This window comes from Mizuhopecten yessoensis, unplaced genomic scaffold (genome assembly GCF_002113885.1).
Source record: "Mizuhopecten yessoensis strain PY_sf001 unplaced genomic scaffold, ASM211388v2 scaffold8991, whole genome shotgun sequence".
Taxonomy (NCBI): Eukaryota; Metazoa; Mollusca; class Bivalvia; order Pectinida; family Pectinidae; genus Mizuhopecten; species Mizuhopecten yessoensis.
The window spans coordinates 848,683-857,500 of record NW_018407824.1 but is presented as its reverse complement, the minus strand read 5'-3'; the positions used below and the strand labels follow the sequence as shown (position 1 = coordinate 857,500).

At 34.7% G+C, this 8,818-nt stretch overlaps 1 long non-coding RNA gene across 1 annotated transcript; it reads right to left on the bottom strand.

The window, feature by feature from the left end:
- Nucleotides 1–4,311: 4,311 nt before the first annotated feature.
- On the bottom strand, nt 4,312–8,009 carry LOC110457011. Its single transcript, XR_002463653.1, has 3 exons — nt 7,859–8,009; nt 7,034–7,278; nt 4,312–6,852 (listed from the first exon to the last, which is right to left on the bottom strand). It is a non-coding gene; the product is annotated as an uncharacterized LOC110457011 (long non-coding RNA).
- Nucleotides 8,010–8,818: the final 809 nt, after the last annotated feature.

Below are 8,818 nucleotides of genomic sequence, written 5' to 3'. Positions count from 1 at the left end.
ATCGTGACTTGTAAAAAAAACCACCGCAAAAACTATTATCAGCAATTTCTACAGGCGACCGACGGATTTACACAGCCTTGCATTGTTGAAAACAACATTAAGTCCGTGGTGCTTTAAAAGCCATCTTCACCCACGTCAACAGTTCTTTTTCTAGTTCTTTGAGAAGGATTACAGGACTAAAGGTAGCAACAGCAGATCAGACCATCATGCAATCTGAGAATATACATGACGTAGCTTCCGTGAACAGACTTTACCTGAAGGTCGTACAAGGTCGTAAAAACCTCTTCTTCATCCACTACTGAACTACAGAAATTGGTTTAAGGTGGCACCTTAAGGGTAATATGGTTAATGTGCAATCCCGAGGATGTTTAATGTGGAGTGTATTTACTGTCAGACATAGAGTAACCTTCACAAATAATGTTTGTTATTGAAAGCTGGAACTCATGAAGCAATCTAAAATCCAAAAGAGCTGACCCATTCTAGTATTTGAACAACACAGTAAGAAGTCAAATATCCCAGATACTTCTTTCTTCATTTTCAACCCCAAAAACAATTCCCTAGAAACCGATTTTGGGCCTACAGTGTAACTATGCACATCTGTCGGAACATACAAATCATATCTGTCACAATTTGTTTCGGGAACTTCCACGTTTACAGCACACGATCACTAATATGTGCTATCTTTTAATTTTGCCGCGAGAAAACGATGATGACGACGTCGACGACTATATTTTCGCCCTATTAATATCGTCTTGAGATATTGAACTCATTTCAGCCATGTCATATAAATAACTTACTTTCACGATGTTAAAAGGCTTTTACTCAAACAGATTATATAGAAACCAAGAGCCGTTGGTCTGAAGAAGAAATCGTTTAAAGAAACAAGTTGGCGGCGACGGGAGGACGACGGACACCGCGCGACGGCATAAGCGGCCTGGGACTCCGTGTCTGGTGAGCTAATACAATGATACATAAAACTAGATTAACAACAATAACTTGTATCACCATTAGACGACTATATGAATCCATGCTTCAAAAGATAACACAGTAACACAGACGTAAAATAAAACGTTTAATCACAGTGTAAGTACACGACAACGAATAACAGTAACTGACATTGGTAATAAAGTTTTTAACATCCCAACTATATACTGGTTCAGTAGTTCTTACATCCCAACTATACACTGGTTCAGTAGTTCGTTACATACCAACTATATACTGGTTCAGTAGTTTGTTACATACCAACTATATACTGGTTCAGTAGTTCTTACATTCAAATTATATACTGGTTCAGTAGTTCATTACATACCAACTATATACTGGTTCAGTAGTTCTTACATCCCAACTATATACTGGTTCAGTAGTTCATTACATTCAAATTATATACTGGTTCAGTAGTCCATTACATCCCAACTATATACTGGTTCAGTAGTTCTTACATTCAAATTATATACTGGTTCAGTAGTTCGTTATGTACCAACTATATACTGGTTCAGTAGTTCTTACATCCCAACTATACACTGGTTCAGTAGTTCGTTACATCCCAACTATACACTGGTTCAGTAGTTCTTAAATCCCAACTATATACTGGTTCAGTAGTTCTTACATCCCAACTATACACTGGTTCAGTAGTTCTTACATCCCAACTATACACTGGTTCAGTAGTTCGTTACATCCCAACTATATACTGGTTCAGTAGTTCTTAAATCCCAACTATATACTGGTTCAGTAGTTCTTACATCCCAACTATACACTGGTTCAGTAGTTCTTACATCCCAACTATACACTGGTTCAGTAGTTCGTTACATCCCAACTATATACTGGTTCAGAAGTTCTTACATCCCAACTATACACTGGTTCAGTAGTTCTTACATCCCAACTATATACTGGTTCAGTAGGTCTTACATCCCAACTATATACTGGTTCAGTAGTTCGTTAAATCCCGTCTATATACTGGTTCAGTAGTTCTTACATTCCAACTATATACTGGTTCAGTAGTTCGTTACATCCCAACTATATACTGGTTCAGTAGTTCTTACATCCCAACTATATACTGGTTCAGTAGTTCTTACATCCCAACTATATACTGGTTCAGTAGTTCTTACATCCCAACTATATACTGGTTCAGTAGTTCTTACATCCCAACTATATACTGGTTCAGTAGTTCTTACATCCCAACTATATACTGGTTCAGTAGTTCTTACATCCCAACTATATACTGGTTCAGTAGTTCTTACATCCCAACTATATACTGGTTCAGTAGTTCTTACATCCCAACTATATACTGGTTCAGTAGTTCTTACATCCCAACTATATACTGGTTCAGTAGTTCTTACATCCCAACTATATACTGGTTCAGTAGTTCTTACATCCCAACTATATACTGGTTCAGTAGTTCTTACATCCCAACTATATACTGGTTCAGTAGTTCTTACATCCCAACTATATACTGGTTCAGTAGTTCTTACATCCCAACTATATACTGGTTCAGTAGTTCTTACATCCCAACTATATACTGGTTCAGTAGTTCGTTACATCCCAACTATACACTGGTTCAGTAGTTCTTACATCCCAACTATATACTGGTTCAGTAGTTCGTTACATCCCAACTATACAATGGTTCAGTAGTTCTTACATCCCAACTATATACTGGTTCAGTAGTTCGTTACATCCCAACTATACACTGGTTCAGTAGTTCTTACATCCCAACTATATACTGGTTCAGTAGTTCGTTACATCCCAACTATACAATGGTTCAGTAGTTCTTACATCCCAACTATATACTGGTTCAGTAGTTCGTTACATCCCAACTATACACTGGTTCAGTAGTTCTTACATCCCAACTATATACTGGTTCAGTAGTTCGTTACATCCCAACTATACAATGGTTCAGTAGTTCTTACATCCCAACTATATACTGGTTCAGTAGTTCGTTACATCCCAACTATACACTGGTTCAGTAGTTTGTTACATCTCGAATATATACTGATTCAGTAGTTCTTTCATCTCAACTATACACTGGTTCAGTAGTTCTTACATCCCAACTATATACTGGTTCAGTAGTTTGTTACATCCCAACTATATCCTGGTTCAGTAGTTCTTTCATCTCAACTATGCAATGGTTCAGTAGTTCTTACATCCCAACTATTTACTGGTTCAGTTGTTCTTACATCCCAACTATATACTGGTTCAGTAGTTCGTTACATCCCAACTATATACTGATTCAGTAGTTCTTACATCCCAACTAGATACTGGTTCAGTTGTTCTTACATCCCAACTATATCCTGGTTCAGTAGTTCGTTACATCCCAACTATATACTGGTTCAGTAGTTCTTACATCCCAACTATATACTAGTTCAGTAGTTCTTACATCCCAACTATATACTGGTTCAGTTGTTCTTACATCCCAACTATATCCTGGTTCAGTAGTTCGTTACATCCCAACTATATACTGGTTCAGTAGTTCGTTACATCCATACTATATACTGGTTCAGTACTTCTTACATCCCAACTATATACTGGTTCAGTAGTTCTTACATCCCAACTATATACTGGTTCAGTTCTTCTTACATCCCAACTATACACTGGGTCAGTAGTTCTTAAATCCCAACTATATCCTGGTTCAGTAGTTAGTTACATCCCAACTATATACCGGTTCAGTTGTTCTTACATCCCAACTATATCCTGGTTCAGTAGTTCTTTCATCTCAACTATACAATGGTTCAGTAGTTCTTACATCCCAACTATATCCTGGTTCAGTAGTTCTTACATCCCAACTATACACTGGTTCAGTTGTTCTTACATCCCAACTATACACTGGTTCAGTAGTTCGTTACATACCAACTTTATACTGGTTCAGTAGTTCTTACATCCCAACTATACACTGGTTCAGTAGTTGGTATGTAACGAACTACTGAACCAGAATATAGTTGGGATGTAAGAACAACTGAACCAGCGTATAGTTGGGATGTAAGAACTACTGAGCCAGGATATAGTTGGGATGTAACAAACTACTGAACCAGTATATAGTTGGTACATAACTACCTACTGAACCAGTATATAGTTTGTACATAACGAACTACTGAACCAGAATATAGTTGGGATGTAAGAACAAATGAACCAGTGTATAGATGGGATGTAAGAACTACTGAGCCAGGATATAGTTGGGATGTAAGAACTATATCCTGGTTCAGTATTTCTTACATCCCAACTATACCCTGGTTCAGTAGTTCTTAAATCCCAACTATATCCTGGTTCAGTAGTTCTTACCTCCCAACTATACACTGGTTCAGGTTATCTTACATCCCAACTATATCCTGGCTCAGTAGTTCTTACATCCCAACTATATACTGGTTCAGTAGTTCACTACATACCAACTATATACTGTTTCAGTAGTTTGCTGCATCCAAACTATGAACAACAGTTTATGATGTTGTTATGATACATCCCAAACATACACTTGCCAAGCGTTATATGTCACTACCCTGGTAGACTACTCTGCATACATAGGTGGCATTGGTCAATATTGTAACACTTGGTCCCTATTACAATTTTGCAACACAAAAATTTTGAGCCCTTCATAACGAGTTTGTGAACCTTTTTTTTGCTAAAGGAGCATGAACGCCAAATAACACCAGAGAAAGTGGAATTATATTAAGTGCATCCTACATTTTTCTATATCTACCCCAACGACAAGGAATTACCCATTTTTCATAAAAATCATTTGTTTTAGCTATGACCACACTCAAGCATTAAATTTTAAGTACGATCAACTTGACACTTGGCCTTTAGGCAAAAAAACACCCGTTACTCAAAACCATAGTTTTGTAAGGAAACCAAGAAACTGGAGACATTAAGCTCTGATGGAGGTTATTGGTAACCATGTAACCAACAGTCATATGACATGTGAAAGATGGATTTGTATATAGTGTAACCAACAGAATCATGTTCCTGTATTGGTACTAGTAGGTTATTATTCTTGTCATATTTGTCAGAATGTACATTTTAGCATCACCTGTTCCAAATACCTGCTTATTCTTTTGGTTGAAACAAATTAGTGAAGTTTGTAGGATCATGAAACAATTTGGTCTTGAAATATTTAGTGCTAATTTAGCAATGTAGTTTTATATAGATCTACATGTACATACTGTTCAAAAGAACAGTACATACTCTATACTTATTGTAAATATTTCTTATTTCCTATATAATTTTGACAAATTCCCAACAGAAATATTGATTTATTACCAACTAAAATGTGAACCTCAGTCTGAGACTGTTTCATGGCCAGACTTTTAAAATAACATAACTTACTAAATTTTATTACTCTTTTGAAGCGATACAACTTTTCAGTGTGCTTTATGGTACCACTGGTGGGTCTATCTATGGAAACAAATCAGAATATGGTGGCTGTCTAATTAAATGTTTCTAAAATTACATTGTATTATTCCACAGAATTTATAACCATCAACATCCATAGTACAACAGTGATGCATAAATATGTCAAGAACAGTAACAAAATATCGACCACAAATACATCTCATTGCATTTGTCCCTCAGAATGTGTAATAACAATAATGTTTTATTTTAACAATAATTATTTTCAATTACGTTATATTAGATAAAATGTTATTTTACTTGACGTATCAAACAGCATAACAATTAATAGTACTGTACATCTATATGTTAACATTATGTGGGAGAGAATCAATCAGAATTCAAAAGTTCAAAAAGAATTCAGCAGGGAAAACTATAACAAAATATTGTGTCTTTTAAGAATCATTATGATTGTAAACACCTCATTTTACAAATACTAGTGAATAATCATGTTCACAAATGCTATTCCACATCTAAGGCTGTCCTAGAGTTTGCTTTTCAATGCACTGTTAAATTGAGTCTTGTGTATCTGTATTTTAAGTAAAGGTAATTTTCAAGTTAAGGAGTTAAAGGAATCACAATATTCATCAGAACATGCTAGACATGTTATTCTGTAAGAGCTGTGATCATCAGTCTTGGGATGCTGGTTAGAAATGGAGGATTAGATACACATTTGAAATCCCTATTTCAGAACTAACAAGCTTCCAAGTTTGTCTCCCTTCATATTTTTACACGATTTCAACTTCAGAAACATATATTTTTACTTCATCTGGTTACATGTATTTGACTCAATTTTTACACTTCATATGTATATTGTAAAATGTCCTGATGATATGTGTAAATATTATGCCAGGATCTTCTGTCAGTTGAGTACTACTATTACATATAACAGATAGGACTAGAAGTGTGTATCTGACACAACAATTGACATTTTGATGTAGTAATGGGACATTTTGCAAATTTTCAAAACCAAATTCACTTCAACACAGTCTGTCATTAAATTACATCAGTAGTTATTTATGTTGCCAAAGCTGATTTATGATGCTGTTTAATATTAATCAGCAGAATAACGTTACAGACTTGCATATGTTATTTAAAACATGTACATGCACATAATTCACAAAACTTTAATGGTATAGATACATGTACTATGTCGTATATATTTATGTATATAAAACACAACACTTAAAAGTTATGACCATAAACTGTTGAGTTAAACATGAAATATATACAGAAACAAATCCAATATCACCTCACACAACTATAAATACTTATATATTTATATATACTGAGGTAAAACTGATATCTACCTGTCATACTGATATATAAATACTACAGGTATATTCGAAGGTAAAACTGACATCTACCTGTCATATCTATATATAAATACTACAGGTATGTGCGTAAGTAAAACTGATATCTACCTGTTATACCGATAAATACTGCAGGTATATATACAGATGTAAAACTGATATCTACCTGTCATACCTATACATAAACATGTACACAACAGGTATATGCGTAAGTAAAACTGATATCTACCTGTTATACCTATAAATACTGCAGGTATATATACAGATGTAAAACTGTTATCTACCTGTCATACCTATACATAAACATGTACACAACAGGTATATGCGTAAGTAAAACTGATATCTACCTGTCATACCTATACATAAACATCACAGGTATATATACAGAAGTAAAACTGATATCTTCCTGTCATACCTATATATAAATACTACAGGTATATGCGTAAGTAAAACTGATATCTACCTGTCATACGTATACAGAAACACCACAGGTATATATACAGAAGTAAAACTGGTATCTACCTGTCATACCAATACATAAACACCACAGGTATAAATATACAGAAGTAAAACTGATATCTACCTGTCATACCTATATATAAATACTACAGGTGTATATATACTGAAGTAAAACTGATATCTTCCTGTCATACCTATATATAAATACTACAGGCATATGCGTAAGTAAAACTGATATCTACCAGTCATACCTATACAGAAACACCAACCACAGGTATATATACAGAAGTCAAACTGGTATCTACCTGTCATACCTATACAGAAGCACCACAGGTATATATACAGAAGTGAAACTGATATCTACCTGTCAAACCGATATATAAATACTACAGGTATATGTGTAATTAAAACTGATATCTACCTGTCAAACCGATATATAAATACTACAGGTATATGTGTAAGTAAAACTGGTATCTACCCGTCATACCTATACATAAACATCACAGGTATAAATACAGAAGTAAAACGGATATCTACCTGTCATACCTATATATAAATACCACAGGTATATGCGTAAGTAAAACTGATATCTACCTGTTATACCTACAAAAGTAAAACTGATATCTACCTGTCATAAACTGATATCTACCTGTCATACATACCGATGTAAAACTGATATCTACCTGTCATAAACTGATATCTACCTGTCATACATACAGATGTAAAACTGATATCTACCCGTCATTCCTACAGAAGTAAAACTGATATCTCCCTGTCATACCTATACATAAACATCACAGGTATAAATACAGAAGTAAAACTGATATCTGCCTGTCATACATACAGATGTAAAACTGATATCTACCCGTCATACCTATACATAAACATCACAGGTATAAATACAGAAGTAAACCTGATATCTACCTGTCATACCTATATAAAAATACTACAGGTATATATACAGAAGTAAAGCTGATATCTACCTGTCATACATACAGATGTAAAACTGATATCTACCCGTCATACCTATACATAAACATCACAGGTATAAATACAGAAGTAAAACGGATATCTACCTGTCATACCTATATATAAATACTACAGGCATATGCGTAAGTAAAACTGATATCTACCTGTCATACCTGCAGAAGTAAAACTGATATCTACCCGTCATTCCTACAGAAGTAAAACTGATATCTCCCTGTTATACCTACAAAAGTAAAACTGATATCTACCTGTCATAAACTGATATCTACCTGTCATACATATACATAAACATGTACACAACAGGTATATGCGTAAGTAAAACTGATATCTACCAGTCATACCTATACAGAAACACCACAGATCTACCTGTCATACCTATACATGAACACCACATGTACATATACAGAAGTAAAACTGATATTTACCTGTCATACCTACAGAAGTAAAGCTGATATCTACCTGTCATACATACCGATGTAAAACTGATATCTACCTGTCATACCTATATATAAATACTACAGGCATATGCGTAAGTAAAACTGATATCTACCTGTCATAAACTGATATCTACCTGTCATACATACCGAAGTAAAACTGATATCTACCTGACATACATACAGATGTAAAACTGATATCTACCCGTCATTCCTACAGAAGTAAAACTGATATCTACCCGTCATTCCTAC